A 16,011-nucleotide genomic window follows, 5' to 3' on the forward strand; every position below is an offset into this window, starting at 1 on the left:
TCACCAAGGCCTCCAATGGGATGATTTCCAAGTTCCTTAACGATGCATTTTGCATGTGGTAGAAAACTGAAGAACAATGCCCAGAGAAAAATCATACGTAACTGTATAAGAAGAGAATATTCCCAAATATATAGAGATAGGTCAGCAACTTATTTTAATTATTTAATCCATAGCCCAGGACATGAGGAACTACGCATACTTGATAATCTCTGCATGTTCCACCAATCCCATCTATGCAGGTGTGTGCCAAACCAGATAATAGTTTTGTGTAAAAAAAAAAATATAAGGACCTTCGTTTATCAAAGTTCCTGCTTTGGGATGTTTGACGAATCTCACGAATGAGTGTCATGGAGGGAAATACTGGAGCATCTGCATAAAACCCACATATACAAAGTGGTTAACCCACATATACTTGAAACATAATCGAAGGGCTTCTACAGATAGAGTGAAAGATCCATCTCTGCATTGCTATCTGATCACCTTGAATCCCAAAGCCCACTTCCACCTGGTATTACCAGGCATTCCCCATCGAGTACTATATTAACCAGGCACGCCTGTGTGAAGCCTCTGCGGTGAAACATGATGCAGTGTTGTACATTTGAGTACTACTGCCACCTACTGGCATCTTCTGTCTGTCCCACATGTTTCAGCTCGCCTCTGTGGTTCCTCAATACGCCATCATTGTATTGCAGTGTAAGCGTGTCTCATTGCTTTTACAACTGAGAGACGTGTCCGCCATCACAGTTGCATTGATCTTTACAGTGAGACGTATTGAACAGGCTTTGAAAAAAAGGAAATGTGAACACACTGACCAGCATGGTGAACAGGGGCGGTTTCTTCATTAGGGCGATTGGGCGACGCACCACCAATGTCATTGAACCACAGAGTCACGCTAGCCGTCACTGTGCCTCTGGATATAGTCCAATCAGCGTCATGTCACGTTCTGTGGAGTACCGCCTCTTTTTGGGCGATTTCACTCTGGCTGAGAATCGCCCCGAGTGGCCCCATAGACTTACATTCAAAGATGTTTTTTTCGACCGTGGGGCGCTGCAATGCATTCTCTATGGCTTCCGGGAGGGCTCGCCCTAACGTGCTTACGTCATCACACGTGCTTACGTCATCATACGTAAGCACGTTTCATACAACAATATAATTTGTGGCCACCTAGTGGAATCTTTAATAAAATAAACTTGAGTGGTTTGTTTTAATAGTGAGTATAGAAACAAACAAGATGTATTGTAAGAGTCACTTTATTTTTCATTAATATTAAAGAAGTGAAGTTGCCTTTACATGCTTAAGCTGTTAATTTATCCATTGCATGGGTGGACTTTATCCTTATCAATCATCCAGACATTTGCCCCCCCTGAGAGATTTTGCAGGAGCCGCCACTGATGGTGAAGTATGGTCAAATGGCGACGCTGATCAATACGGTGCGGGATGCCTTTGTCTAGCAGTGGATTAACAAAGAGCTACACATTGTTATGTTTCCTGTGTGAAATTAAATTAGTTCACTACTAAATAGCACAACATTGGACTTGTGAGTTGAATAGGCCACTCATTCACCCCAATACATAATCACATTAGGGGCCGTCCATAAATAACGTCACGCGATTTTGGACGATTTTTGCCCCCCCCCCCTTCGTCACACGCATCACAAAAAGTCAGACCCCCCCTCAAATATGACGCCATAAAGCTCTGCCCCCCCCCCAAAATATAACATGCTTCAAATCGCTTTCAACTATTGTCATTGTAGTGCGCATATAATGTGGCGCTGCACTCTGGTGTTGTAGGAGAAAACATTTATTAAAAAATATATTTAATTAAGTAGAACGTGTTGTCTACATTCATTTAAAGTTGCGCATTTTGATGTGACGTCACATTTCTCCAACCCCCCCCTCCTCATCACACATCGTCACAAATGTCTGACCCCCCCCCCCCCCCCCTAGGTGCGTGACGTCATTTATGGACGGCCCCTTATGTGACTGCTCAGTGGTGAGTCGGTCAGGATTTTATAAAGTGAAAATAGTCGCCATTGTTGGAGAGAATTTTCGAGATATATCCCACACACTATATGCATCACAAGTGTGCAATAAGTCAATCTCAGCGGTCTTACAAGGGCCTAAAAAGGTTATGGTCATTAATCTTGATGTTTTTTGTAATGGACTTTACAAGAGATCTGACATAACAGTGGGTTTTGTATGTCAAGTTCCCTGGATGAACAACTATGGCCCTTCGCGCTGCAGTTTATTCCAACAGAGTGGCAGGCAGTCTGCAGTCATGCCTTTCTTTCTCTGCTCAAGTTCTATGAATTTATCCTTATGGCAGTACCCCGGGGTACCAAATAAGAAAAAATGGCCGAGGCAATTAAATATATAATTTCTGGGACACTATTTTTTCCAGGGGTGTACTTAACTCCGCGACTGGGGTACCACTCAATCGGAAATCAGTGCTACACCGATCAATCCGAAATCGGTGCTACACCGCGATGTCGAAACGCAGCGAGGACGATTGCGCTGAAACCCTGAATGCTCGTATGAACCACAATGCATCGTGTACAGCTCGTCGAGATGAGTCGATTGCCGCATCGCCGACCATCAACAGACTAAAAAGGACATTATGCGAGAGCCGGGGTACTATGGTACCCCAGGGTACCGCCATAAGGTACAATCATCATTTAATCATCAAACACCCACTGATGTGAGATGCAGGCGTGAGTTGCTCAAACGTATCTGGCTTTAACAACTGGGATATGTTAACATATTTTATATGCTTGGCTCTCACACTCAAATGCAAATATACAGACCAAAGCCAAATTGAAGGTGCCTTGATTCCGAAGCCAGCACAGTACTTTTGTCTTTACGCATTTCTTGTGAAAATGTTTCTTCCAGCGCTATTGTTCCCACCCTCAAATTCGCTACATTCACCACAATAGTGAACATAGAATCTAGTCTTCGAGTCGTGACCCTGAATGTCAAGACTTCAATTGCGAGGAGGGTGAATAGTAAAATTCCTAGCATAATACTGGAGTAATGTGCCTTTTGTTACATGTGTAATGAGCGACTTCCGCGACACGTCGTGTAGAGGGTACGTATTCGTACAAAAACGCCTCAGCAATCGAAGCTGCTGACTGGTCAGGCAGCGGCCCAGCCATAGGCCATTGTGAGAAATACTCAACACCCACCAAAAGAAATCTATTTCCTCTTGGAGTGGCCGGGAAGGGCCCGAAAATATCGAGCGCGACCAACTCGTTAATCCGTGAAACCAAAATGGATTTCAGCGGAGGCTGGGACTTCCTCTGTGGCGGTATCCTACATGCACACTCCGTGCACCCTTGGACCAATTGGTAGACATCACTTGACATACCCAGCCAATAATAATCACGCTGCAGTGTTAGCAACGTCTTCCGGACCCTGACAATGTATCCTTGTGCACCACTTGAATCAATTTACCTCGAAGAGCAGTGGAGACGACAACACGACAACGGTATAACATATCCTCCTTCAACATCAACAGGTCATCCTGAAGGACCATTCGCGGTCAGTCAGTAGGCATAGAAGCTTTCTGGTCTAATTCCGTGTGACGCCATAAGGCCATTAGGGACACATCTTCCAATTTCTCTCGAAGCCATTCAGAGTGCATAAGGTGCAAAATGCGATCAGCAGGTGCAAACACCTTGGCGGGCTCTGCGTTCTTGAACACTGCCATGACGGTAGCTGATCTCGTCACCGGAGGTTTACAACGGCCCGCACCGGACGAACATGCACAGCTCAACGATTGAGGCAGACGGGACAATGCATCAGCGTTGCAATGCCGCACCCCTTTTCGATATATCACGCGGAACGAGTATTCCTGCAGAATTTCAAGCCAACGCGAAAGTTGGCCAGAAGGTTGATCAACCTTCAAGGAGTAGTGAAGGACCACGTGATCCGTGCAGACAATGAATTCCCTGCCATAGAGGTAAGGCCTGTACTGTTGTACGCAATAAACCATGGCCAACAGTTCTCTGCGACTAACACAATAATGCCGTTCTGCGGGGGACAGGACGAGGCTGCCATAAGCGACTACCTTCTCCACTCCATTCTTAACTTGGGACAGGACAGCTCCTATGCCCATATCGCTAGCATCTGTGTCAAGAATAAATGGCAGAGAGAAATCAGGGTACTCGAGTGTGGGTGCAATGGACAGGCGCCCACGACGGGCCAAAAATGCAGCCTCTTGTTCCACCCTTTACTGGAACCTCTGGTTCTTAGCCATCAAGGCGTGCAAAGGCTTAGCAACCGTGGCAAATTGCGGCACGAACCTGCGATAGTACGACACAAACCCAATGAAGCTGCGCACATCTTTCACGGACTTGGGGGACGGCCAATCACTGCACACAAGCCGTTTTCTCTGGATCCGTGGCTATGCCGTTCGCACTAACAATGTGACCCAAATAGCGCACAGAATTCTGCAGCAAATGACATTTAACTGGTTTAAATTTCAAATTGGCTGATCGCATTCTAACAAAAACAAGATCGCAGCCGCTGGAGATGTTCATCAAAAGTGTGGCTGAACACAATGATATCATCCAAATAGATGAGATACGAGTCCCACTGCAAGCCAGCCAAAACCAGTTCCATAAGCCATTGAAAGGTGCCCAGAGCCGAATACAAACCCATCGGAAGACAGTTAAATTGGAAAAGTTCCTGGGGTGTGCGGAACGCGGTTTTAGGCTTCGAAGACTCGTCAAGGGGAAGCTGCCAAAAACCTGATGACAAGTCCAGAGTAGAAAAAAATGCGCACCAGACAAAGCATCCAGAGATTCGTCCATGCGTGGGAGCGGGTATGCGTCGGCTATGGAAACCTTATTCAACTTACGGAAGTCAACACAAAACCTAAAACTTCCATCTTTCCTCTTAACAAGCACGACGGGCATTCCCAAAGGGCTGGTAGATGAAGAAATAGTATCGGCGGCCAACATCTCGTCGACCGCCTGTTGCACACGTTATTTTTCCAGTGGACTCAATTGATATGCGTTCTGACAAATAGGGCCGGCCTCCCCGGTGCCAATACGATGTTGCAATAAGGAGGTACGCCCAATGTCAAATTCACTTTTGCTAAATACATCATAAAATTCACACAGCAGCAATCGTAATTCCCCTCACTGCACCGAAGATAACTGCAAATTCTCCTGACACAGCGCTTTTGCCCACATCCCGTTTCCAAATCCCTTCTGTTCCACTGCACCAACCACACCACCGGTCGCATCCGCATTATTGTCACAAAATGCGGTCGTCGCGTGAGCCAATACCCACCTGGACTACTACTGTTCCAGTACCCACATTAAGCACTTTTAGAACGGCTCCTGGTCGAGGCAAAGGGTCGTCTGTGCGCCTACTAGCGCCAATCCACGGGTCGCCGTGTTAGACGAAGTCAGAAGGACGCAATAGCGTAACGGTACAAGCATCTGTGAATCCGGTGGAATCTCCACCGAGTCCCTCGCAAGGGCTTTGACCGTGACACTCGCTGCCGTACTCATATGCGGAGATGCCAAAAAAAAAACCTGCGACCTGACGGCATTTCCACACAACCCTGATCGACCAGGATCTTAACAGGCATTTTTCTCAGAAAATTGGTACCCTAAAGGCAGGGCACCGCCAGCGTCCTTGAGATTAGCACGGGACCGACCACAGCGACCTCGCCAATTTATATGCGGGCCTCCACCTGCCCAATGATACCCATACTCCCACCGTTCACTGCGACACAAGCATTTACAACAGGTCGCACTCGTCGTTCAGACATCAGCAACAATTGGAAAATGACATCGGAAATAATGGTAGCCGAGGCTCCCGTGTCCACCAAGACACGAACCTCAATCCCTGAATAGAGCTAGATACCGCTGAGGAACCTGCAGCCACCACGATCACTCGACGTGCCAATTTCCTCCAATGCGTCCCCAAGATAGGCCACTCCTGCGTAACAAAATTTTGCTGCCCGGTGTCAATGTACATGCCATGCTGGGTGGAGATGACCCTCGAACCCCTAGATGTCTGAGAAGCAGAGCACGGCGGGGAGCAAGGCGAGACCGCCGCACTCACTTCGTCAATCACAACCAAATGCACAGAAGTCTGTGGAGAAGGCTTCAAAGGAAGATCTTGCTCAAAGATATGCCTCGTCCGAGTGTATCCCAAAGGACATCCTGAAAGGGCAGTAAGGATATAAGCCATAATGGACGACCAGAGCAACAGGTCTTTGGCAAGGTCAGAGTTCTTTGATCAGCTAAGCGTAGGTGGGAATTCCTTTCCATACACGCTCAGAACATGCTCAGGACTGATGGAGACAGCGGGTAGAAGAGCGAGCAGCCTCATGGTGGAAACCATAGATAGCACCATGAAGCTAGCCCTTTCTACGCTGACAGAGTGCAATGAGATACCGGACGACAGGAGTGAGATTCCCACACCCGAAGTCGCACATCACCACCCACACCTGAAACCCATAGCAGAGTTCATCCCGCCATTGGATCACGCGGCACAGATTTTACTTCTGCTCGGCAGGGACATGCTGAGAGTCCACAAGGTTCGCGACCAACGCAATGGACCTCACGACGCTCCCTACGCCCAGAGACTCGACCTAGGATGGGTCATCGTAGGTGACGTTTGTCTCGATGGAACACGCAAACCAGACCACATTAGCACATTCAGAAAGAGTGTGCTCATGAATGGACGCACGTCGCTCTTCAAACCGTGCCCGAACCACTTCACGCTGAAAGAAAAATTCGATGATAGAAGTCAAGGCTGCACCATGCAGGCCGATGAAGAAACCTCTATGCTGGAAGATGATGTGGGACATACGGTGTTCGTGACAACGAAGGACGACGAAAAACCAGCTCCATCGCTAGAGGATAAAGAATTCTTGAAAATAATGGACAGAGAGTTCTTCCAAGATGAGTCAAACAGTTGGGTTGCCCTTTTGCCATTTCGTAATCCCAGATGCCGGCTACCCAACAATAGAGAGCAAGCCCTCTCACGGCTCAACTCATTGCGCCGCACCTTGGACAAGAAACCAGAGATGAAAAATAATTTTGTGTCCTTCATGAAAAACATATTCGACAGTGGTCACGCTGAAGCAGCCCCTCCTCTAGAAGAAGAATAGGAATGCTGGTACTTACCATTCTTTGGCGTGTATCACCCAAAGAACCCGGATCAGATCAGAGCGGTGTTCGATTCCAGTGCTCAATTTAAGGGCATTTCCTTGAACAACGTAATGCTCACCGGACCTGACTTGAACAACAGTCTCCTAGGGTTACTCATCCGTTTCAGAAAGGAGTCAATCGCCGTAACAGCCGACATTCAACAAATGTTCCACTGTTTCATTGTCCGAGAAGACGACAGAAATTACCTCAGGTTTCTGTGGTACCGCAATAACAACGTCGATGATCGAATTGTTGAATACAGAATGAAGGTGCATGTCTTCGGCAACAGCCCATCCCCAGCGGTAGCCACCTATGGACTTAGGAGGACCGCGCAGGCAGGAGAAGGGGAATTTGGGAAAGACGCCAAGAGATTTGTAGAGCGAGATTTCTACGTTGACGATGCACTTAAATCAATGCCCACGGCCTCAGAAGCCATCGATCTGCTCCAAAGGACGCAAGGAATGTTAGCAACTGCTAACCTGAGACTTCACAAGATAGCGTCCAGCAGTGCAGAAGTGATAAAAAGTTTTCTTCCGACGATCGTTCAAAAGACTTGAAAGACTTGGAACTTAACGTCGACACACCACCAATCCAACGCAGCCTTGGACTGAGTTGGGACCTGAAAGTGGATACGTTCACGTTCCGAGTATCAATTGGAGAGAAACCTTACACGCAACGTGGCATCTTGTCGATGGTAAACAGCCTGTACGATCCACTGGGATTTGTAGCGCTGGTTACCATTCAAGGCCGTTGGATACTCAGAGACCTTTGTGCTGATACACACGACTGGGATAGCCCATTGCCAGAGGAACGGCGACAAGAATGGGAAACTTGGAGAAATTCTTACAGGCACTTGAGCGCTGCAGATTCCACGTTCCTACACGCCCACATCCCTTTACGTAACCCAACGGAAGAAGTTACATGTGTTTGCAGATGCTTCTATGATGGCCCTTGCAGCCGTAGCTTACCTAAAAACCACAAGCGCAGAAGGGATCCAGCATGTTGGGTTCATATTGGGCAAAGCCAAACTGGCCCCACAACTGGACCATACCATCCCAAGGCTTGAGCTGTGTGGAGCGGTTTTTGCTACAGAGGTGGCGGAACTGATCTTAGACGAATTTGACATCAAACTGGACGCGGTCAAGTTCTACACGGACAGTAAGGTCGTACTAGGCTACATAAACAACCAAACCAGAAGGTTCTACACCTACATCAGCAACCGGGTGGAACGCATCAGGAGATCGACGCAGCCGGAGCAATGGAATTACGTTCCAACTGACCAGAATCCAGCAGATCTCGCAACTAGGTCCGTCCCTGCATTTCTGCTGAAGCAAACCATCTGGCTGACGGGTCCAGCGTTCCTGTTACGACGTGACGGTGGCCCATGTACTACCAAGGAGACCTTTGGACTCATAGAGCCCGAGTCAGACAAGGAGATTCGTCCTCAAGTGACAACTTCCGTAACAAATGTGCGACCAAGAAGTCCACTGAGTCCACACCATTTTGAACATTTCTCGAAATGGACGACGCTCGTGCGAGTGATAGCACATTTAACGCATATCGCAGACTGCTTCCATTGCCCGATTAGAGGCACCACTGGTAGCTGCAATTGATGGCATCACTGCACAGTGCCACGCACTGAAGACGAGCTTTCCAGAGCAAGGAAATCAATCTTCTGCTGTGTGCAACAGACAGCTTATGCAAGTGAGATCAAGGCCATCAACAAGGGAGAAGACCTTCCTAGGGTCAGCACCCTCGGGAAGCTAAACCCCAGAATGGATAAAGACGACTTGCTCAGGATCGGTGGTCGGCTATGGAATGCAAAATTGGATGAGAATGAACGAAACCCCCTCATAATCCCAAGCCAGAGCCACATCGCAATCCTGCTTGTGCGCCACTACCACGAGACGGTCAAGCACCAAGGTCGGCACTTCACAGAAGGAGCAATCCGATCTGCAGGGCTGTGGATCGTTGGAGCAAAGAGGTGCATCGCCAGCACAATCCACAAGTGTATCAGGTGTCGTAAGCTACGTAGAAAACAGGAAGAACAGAAAATGGCAGACCTCCCAGCCGATCGACTCAGTGTGGAACCTCCCTTCACCTCTGTAGGGATCGACGTGTTCGGACCATGAACAGTCATCTCCCGCAGCACAAGAGGAGGGCTCGCGAACAGCAAACGTTGGGCAGTGCTGTTCACCTGCATGAGTACAGAAGCAGTGCACATCGACGTCATCGAGTCCATGGACTCTTCTAGCTTTATAATGCACTCCGGAGATTCTTCGCCATCAGAGGGCCAGCCAAGCAACTCCGTTCTGATTGTGGAACCAATTTCATAGGAGCATGTAAAGAGCTTAAGATCAATACGGAGAATGTTGAAGATGATTCTGTCAGGAAATACCTTGGTGACCAAGGCTGCACATGGATCTTCAATCCTCCCCACTCTTTGCATATGGGTGGAGCCTGGGAACACATGATCGGGATTGCTCAACGCATTCTCGACTCCATGCTATGCGATGTCGGGTCCACACGGCTCTCTCACGAGGTCTTGACCACTCTCATGGCCGAGGTCTCAGCCATAATTAACTCAAGACCCCTGATCCCCGTCTCAACCGACCCGGAGTCACCATTCATCTTGACTCCTGCTACACTTCTTACCCAGAAGACGGACGTGCTCACAGCACCTACTGAGGAGGCCAGCACTGCAGACCTCTACAGACGTCAATGGAGACAAGTGCAGAGCTTCGCGAACACATTCTGGCGTCGCTGGAAAAACAAGTACCTTACGACACTCCAAGTGCGCAACAAGTGGCAGTCTAACAGACCAGACATCCAAGAAGGCGACCTCGTCCTACTGAAGCCAAAAGGAATGAGTGGCCAATGGGCCGCATCCTCAAGTCGATTCCAAGTGCCGATGGAAAAGTTCGAAAAGTCGAGGTTATGATTGTGAAGCAAGGTGTCGCAAAGAACTTTCGTCAGGCCCATAGTCGAGACAGTACTACTTCTCTCTCGCAAAGATATGAACAAATAAGTTGACCCGTCGAAGTTGTTATACATTTGTTTAGATAGGAAATAAATGGTGGTATCTCTTAGATACCAGACGGGGAGTGTTCTGTCTCACGGCAGGAGTTTTGCCGCACGGCAGATGGGGGGGGGGGGGGGGGGGGGTATGTACACAGGAATTTCCTGTTTTTGATGCTAATATTTGTTACGTGACCAGAAAGTTACGATTTTAGATTTTCACTGAACCACACGGGCATCGGCCATTACACAGATAAGTCAAGATGGCGGCCCACATCGCGTCTCAGTGAAGCCAGACGCAGTTGTCCATCGTGGGACTTTGAGAAGCACTGTCTGTAAGTTTGTTTATATTTTTATATTGGCAATGCTGTTGTAATGTTGGAATGACCGTTATAGTGATGTAAATTCCTTTATGGTGCCGTTAAGTTGTTGTGGTAAATATGAGGCCTAGTTAGCAACGAAACCTGCAACTTTCCTTATTGTGGATGTTACTTGTGATTTAGTCGGTCGAGTCAGACTTGTGCCCAGGTGGCTATGTTGCGATCCTGAGAGCAAAGATGACGAAGTATCTCATCCACAGTTTAGTGTTATGTGTAATGCTGTGCATTTGGGGTGCAGTGGGATGAATACACGATGTGCCTTTATGCAACGCACCGACTTGTGCTCTTGTGTAGTTGTTTAGTGGTAATGTAGGGGCCTGGTCCGTCCAGGATCTATTGTTATCTAAGACAATATTCTGATGCTGTGGTGTTCATTGTGTTGGTGTTTCTGGGTTATAACAGATGCTGTATCTGTTTTCTCACCAGTTTTACCTTGTTAAAATCAATAAATGACGATTGGAGTCGGACGTTCATCCTGGCTCCGAGGGTTTATTGAACGCAAGGTTATCTACTCGACTAGCGGTGCAACGCAGCACACAGCGAGGCCTAGATACTGATAGTGCGTTATCTTTGAACTGTGCGCCTTTTGGCGTCATTTGGTCGAACACCATATGAGACTAGACTCTTAAGAAAGCTGTCTCTGGTGTGAACCAATCAGTTTCAAGGACAATGCATAAATTATCAGAGTATTGTTTTTGTTTGCATTTGACTGCAAGTATTGTGGTTAATGTAAACATGATTCCTTGCAAAAGGTGTCAGTTTTGTTGCCATAAAAAAGGGGGAAAACCCTATTAGTATATTTTGGTACTGGCAAAGGAGGTCCCATGATGTAGCTGCTCACCCCGAGCTCTCATTACTCTGATGGTGCATTGTCTTTGAACTGTGCGCCTTTTGGCATCATCTGGTCGAACACCACATGAGACTAGGCTCTAAAGAAAGCTGTCTCTGGTGTGGACCAATCAGTTTCAAGGACAATGCATAAATTATCAGAGTATTGTTTTTTGTTTGCTTTTGACTGCAAGTATTGTGGTTAATGTGAACATGATTCCTTGCAAAAGGTGTCAGTTTTGTTGTCAGAAAAAAAGGGGGAAAACCCTATTAGTATATTTTGGTACTGGCAACGGAGGTCCTATGAAGTGTTATTGTTTTTGACGTGTTGTGTTTTTTTGTTATTTGAGCTTGAGCACCATTGCTAGCGCAGTGTCACCAAAAGAATGTATTTCAGAATCAGAATCTCGTATTTATCCTGGAGAAATCCCATGAGCTATGAAGCTCTACTCTTTGGTTTTTTCGGTAAAGTCACGTAGGTATAAGATAAAATAAATCACGACGTTTCGGGCGCAACACAAGCGTCCGTCATCAGGTGGGAAAGCATGGCCTGCTGCTGAGGCAGACTGTTTTAAAAGGTTTAAAATGGGTGTAGCTCAAGGGTCATAAAGAAGTGGCCAGGGCTAGTGATGTTAATGTGAGAAATTAGCATGTAACTGTAAGATAGGAGAGCGGCCTCCTTATTGTGAGCACAAAGACAATTGATCCTTATGGCGGTACCCCGGTGTAGCAAATAATACAAAATGGGCCGAGGCAATTCAATGTGAGAGATTAGCATGATGTTAATGTAAAACCGAAGAGTGGTGCAATCAATATCTTTTTAAACATTTTTTTTATATGTTATGTTTCGGCTTGAGTCTAATTGTCCACGGTAAACTAACGTTGGCTGTAATTGTTCACGGATCCTTACATTATGCCCCACGCTGTTATTTTTAGTCAGTTACAACCACAGTATCAGAGTTAACTCTGGTGTTTGTCTCGGTCTCATCATCATCTCCATATATATAAATGGCAAAGTTGTGATTATGTGTGTCTGTTCAAAATGTTTAGCGTACTTCCCGACATGCAACAAACTTGAAATTTGCCATGTGGGTACTTTCCAGACTGTACACCATGCAAAAAGTATAAAAATACACTTTTTGGGGGGGGGGGGGGAGAGCTCAATAATGCACGTATTTTTTTGCACGGCAAGTGAGCTGTGACGTCACATCTGTCATGTGACCCGCGCATGTGGAAGCGTAACGCATTGTAGTGTAGTGGTTAGCGCGCCGCTGCGCTACGAACCCGGCGACCCGAGTTCGATTCAAGCTCACGGCCACCACCGGTCACGATTATTTTAACCACTCCTGGGCCTCCCCGCAGGTCGACTCAGCCTCAAATGATTAACTGGAGTGCTGTGTGAACATCGCCACTGGAGATGCAATGGCGGCCGAGCGTGGTGAAGCCAGGTAGTAAAGCTAGTTAAACATTTTAATGCAAAGTACTTGAACATAATTTTTTTTTTACTTTTGAGTACATTTCATAAAAGCGTGTTTTTAAAGTATTTTTTAAAGTATATATTATTTCATTTTCTATACAGCCCAGATAATACGAAAATCGCTAACCTTAAACACCCAGTTCATAAAAGTTGAAGGCAATATAGTACTATAGTAATAGAGGCAAGTGCAGAATCGCTGAACCGGAATTGATAGCTTGAAAGCATTTAGCGCGGGGCCCTTGAAAGTGCGGGGCCCGTAGCTACTACTTATGCAGCTACTTTTGCTACTAGGATAATCCGGCACTGGATGCAGTACATTATGGTAACATGGAGCCATCTCGAATCAATCGCTGGACGCCAAAAAAACGGTGTACAAAACAGGCATTTTCTGGCAATCCCCGAATGTAAACACAGGCACGGAACTACCTTTTATTCATACTGTAGATGTATTTGTGTGATTTGTTTACCTCCCTCGTACTTGCACTACTATCATGTTTTTGTACTGTTTGTTCTGATAACGTCCTGACCCCGTGCCCTGCCTGGACATCTGTGTAAAAAGAGCTTTATAGCTCATCGGATTCCTCCTGCAGTATACATTCTGATGCGGATGTACGTCAGTCCAATTATGCCAAATTAACATCTGTAAATAATAATAATAAATCACGGTACCGGCGTCTGCTTTGATCCACATTGTTCACCTGAGCCGTGGGCTGTTCGGAATGTACCACTCACTCAGCGGGGGGATGATACTAACAGTTTCGCATGGACTTATACTTTAAAACATTAAAAAAAACAAGACATGGCATTATAAAATCACTGCAACTGTTATTGTACAATGGTTAACAAATTACAATTGAAATCAACGGAATAGGGTAAAGTTTTATTTGTAAAATTGTTCAATCATTCGATAGCATCACCCCTGTGGTTTACAATGGTTTCTCTCTCTGTGGGTTTTAGCTACAGGAATCGCGGATAAATTATTTTATTGAATTGTAATTATACTTTAAAATATGTTTTAAATATAAAAAAAAACTTATTTGTGTATTCTTGGGTCTTTCCGATTGTAAATTTAGTTTTGGCCAATCAGATCGGAAAGAAAGAGCGTTACTGTGACACACGCACGAAACTATTAACTTTTATATATAGACTAGTGGGAAGTACACGGCGTTGCCCGGGAAAAAAAGACACACACATCGACTTACACACACACAGACATCGACCCACACACGCAAACACATGGACCCACACACACACACACATCGACTTACACACACACAGACATCGACCCACACACGCAAACACATGGACCCACACACACACACACATCGACTTACACACACACAGACATCGACCCACACACGCAAACACATGGACCCACACACACACACACATCGACTTACACACACACAGACATCGACCCACACACGCAAACACATGGACCCACACACACACATCGACTTACACACACACAGACATCGACCCACACACGCAAACACATGGACCCACACACACACACACATCGACTCACACACACACAGACATCGACCCACACACTCAAACACATGGACCCACACACACTCACACATCGACTTACACACACACAGACATCGACCCACACACGCAAACACATGGACCCACACACACACACACATCGACTTACACACACACAGACATCGACCCACACACTCAAACACATGGACCCACACACACACACACATCGACTTACACACACACAGACATCGACCCACACACGCAAACACATGGACCCACACACACACACATCGACTTACACACACACAGACATCGACCCACACACGCAAACACATGGACCCACACACACACACATCGACTTACACACACACAGACATCGACCCACACACGCAAACACATGGACCCACACACACACACATCGACTTACACACACACAGACATCGACCCACACACGCAAACACATGGACCCACACACACACACATCGACTTACACACACACAGACATCGACCCACACACTCAAACACATGGACCCACACACACATCGACTCACACACACACAGACATCGACCCACACACGCAAACACATGGACCCACACACACACACATCGACTTACACACACACAGACATCGACCCACACACTCAAACACATGGACCCACACACACACACATCGACTTACACACACACAGACATCGACCCACACACGCAAACACATGGACCCACACACACACACATCGACTCACACACACATACATCAACCCACACACACATCGACCTAAACGCACACACATATGGACTCAAACACACACATCGACTTACACACCAATCCCTGATGATGCCACAGCTAGAGCAATTTTCTCCCTCTGGCGACTCTTAGCGAGGAGCAGGTTGAGAACAAAGGTCTTCCCAGTACCGCCAGGTGCATCAAGGAAAAATATGTTACCATTTTTCAATGTATTCCAAGATTTTTGTGTAGGCTTCTCTTTGTGCATCCATCAGCTTTGGTTCATTTTCCTCAATAAACCATCATAGGATATTTCAGTCGGATCTCTTGAGCAAGGGCATGCAGGTTGTCCCTGTAGGGTGTTGGTAGTCCAATAGACGTGGAGTCTTTTCCACCAATGGAGTGCAGTTTGTCTTCAAGGTAGATACAACTACCATGACTGCCATTAAATTTTGCAATCTTCAGGACCAGATACGTATAATTGACTAAATTCGCGAAGGTGCAGTAAATAACACCATAAATTGCAAACAATTTAATTGGAACGTTTGATTTGAATGCGTTATCTTCCAACTGTAGTGTCAATGTGCTCTTGTCCTACGTTTGACACAAATCAAAAGTGCGAGGTCACGATGATCTCAGGTGCAAGGATCGTGTTCTCATGTGCAGGAACAGCAACACAATGAGTAACGGCATTGGCTGTGATGGCCCCTTTATTGTGCGGGAATTTAAGTAACAAAATAGATAAGCAGACGTCTCATTCAAGACAATACATCTTCCTCTATTCTTTGTGGAGAGAAAAATACATGAATGAGACTACTGCCTGCTTATCTTCATTCAAGGGTCCATCGCTAGTGATCTGCTGTGGTCATGTCTGGTATACAGAAGGTCATGGGTTTGATCCCGAACCTGACGCTTGCTGTGT

This window comes from Lethenteron reissneri, chromosome 21, assembly GCF_015708825.2.
Source record: "Lethenteron reissneri isolate LAM-NWPU_2019-01 chromosome 21, ASM1570882v1, whole genome shotgun sequence".
Lineage (NCBI taxonomy): Eukaryota > Metazoa > Chordata > Hyperoartia > Petromyzontiformes > Petromyzontidae > Lethenteron > Lethenteron reissneri.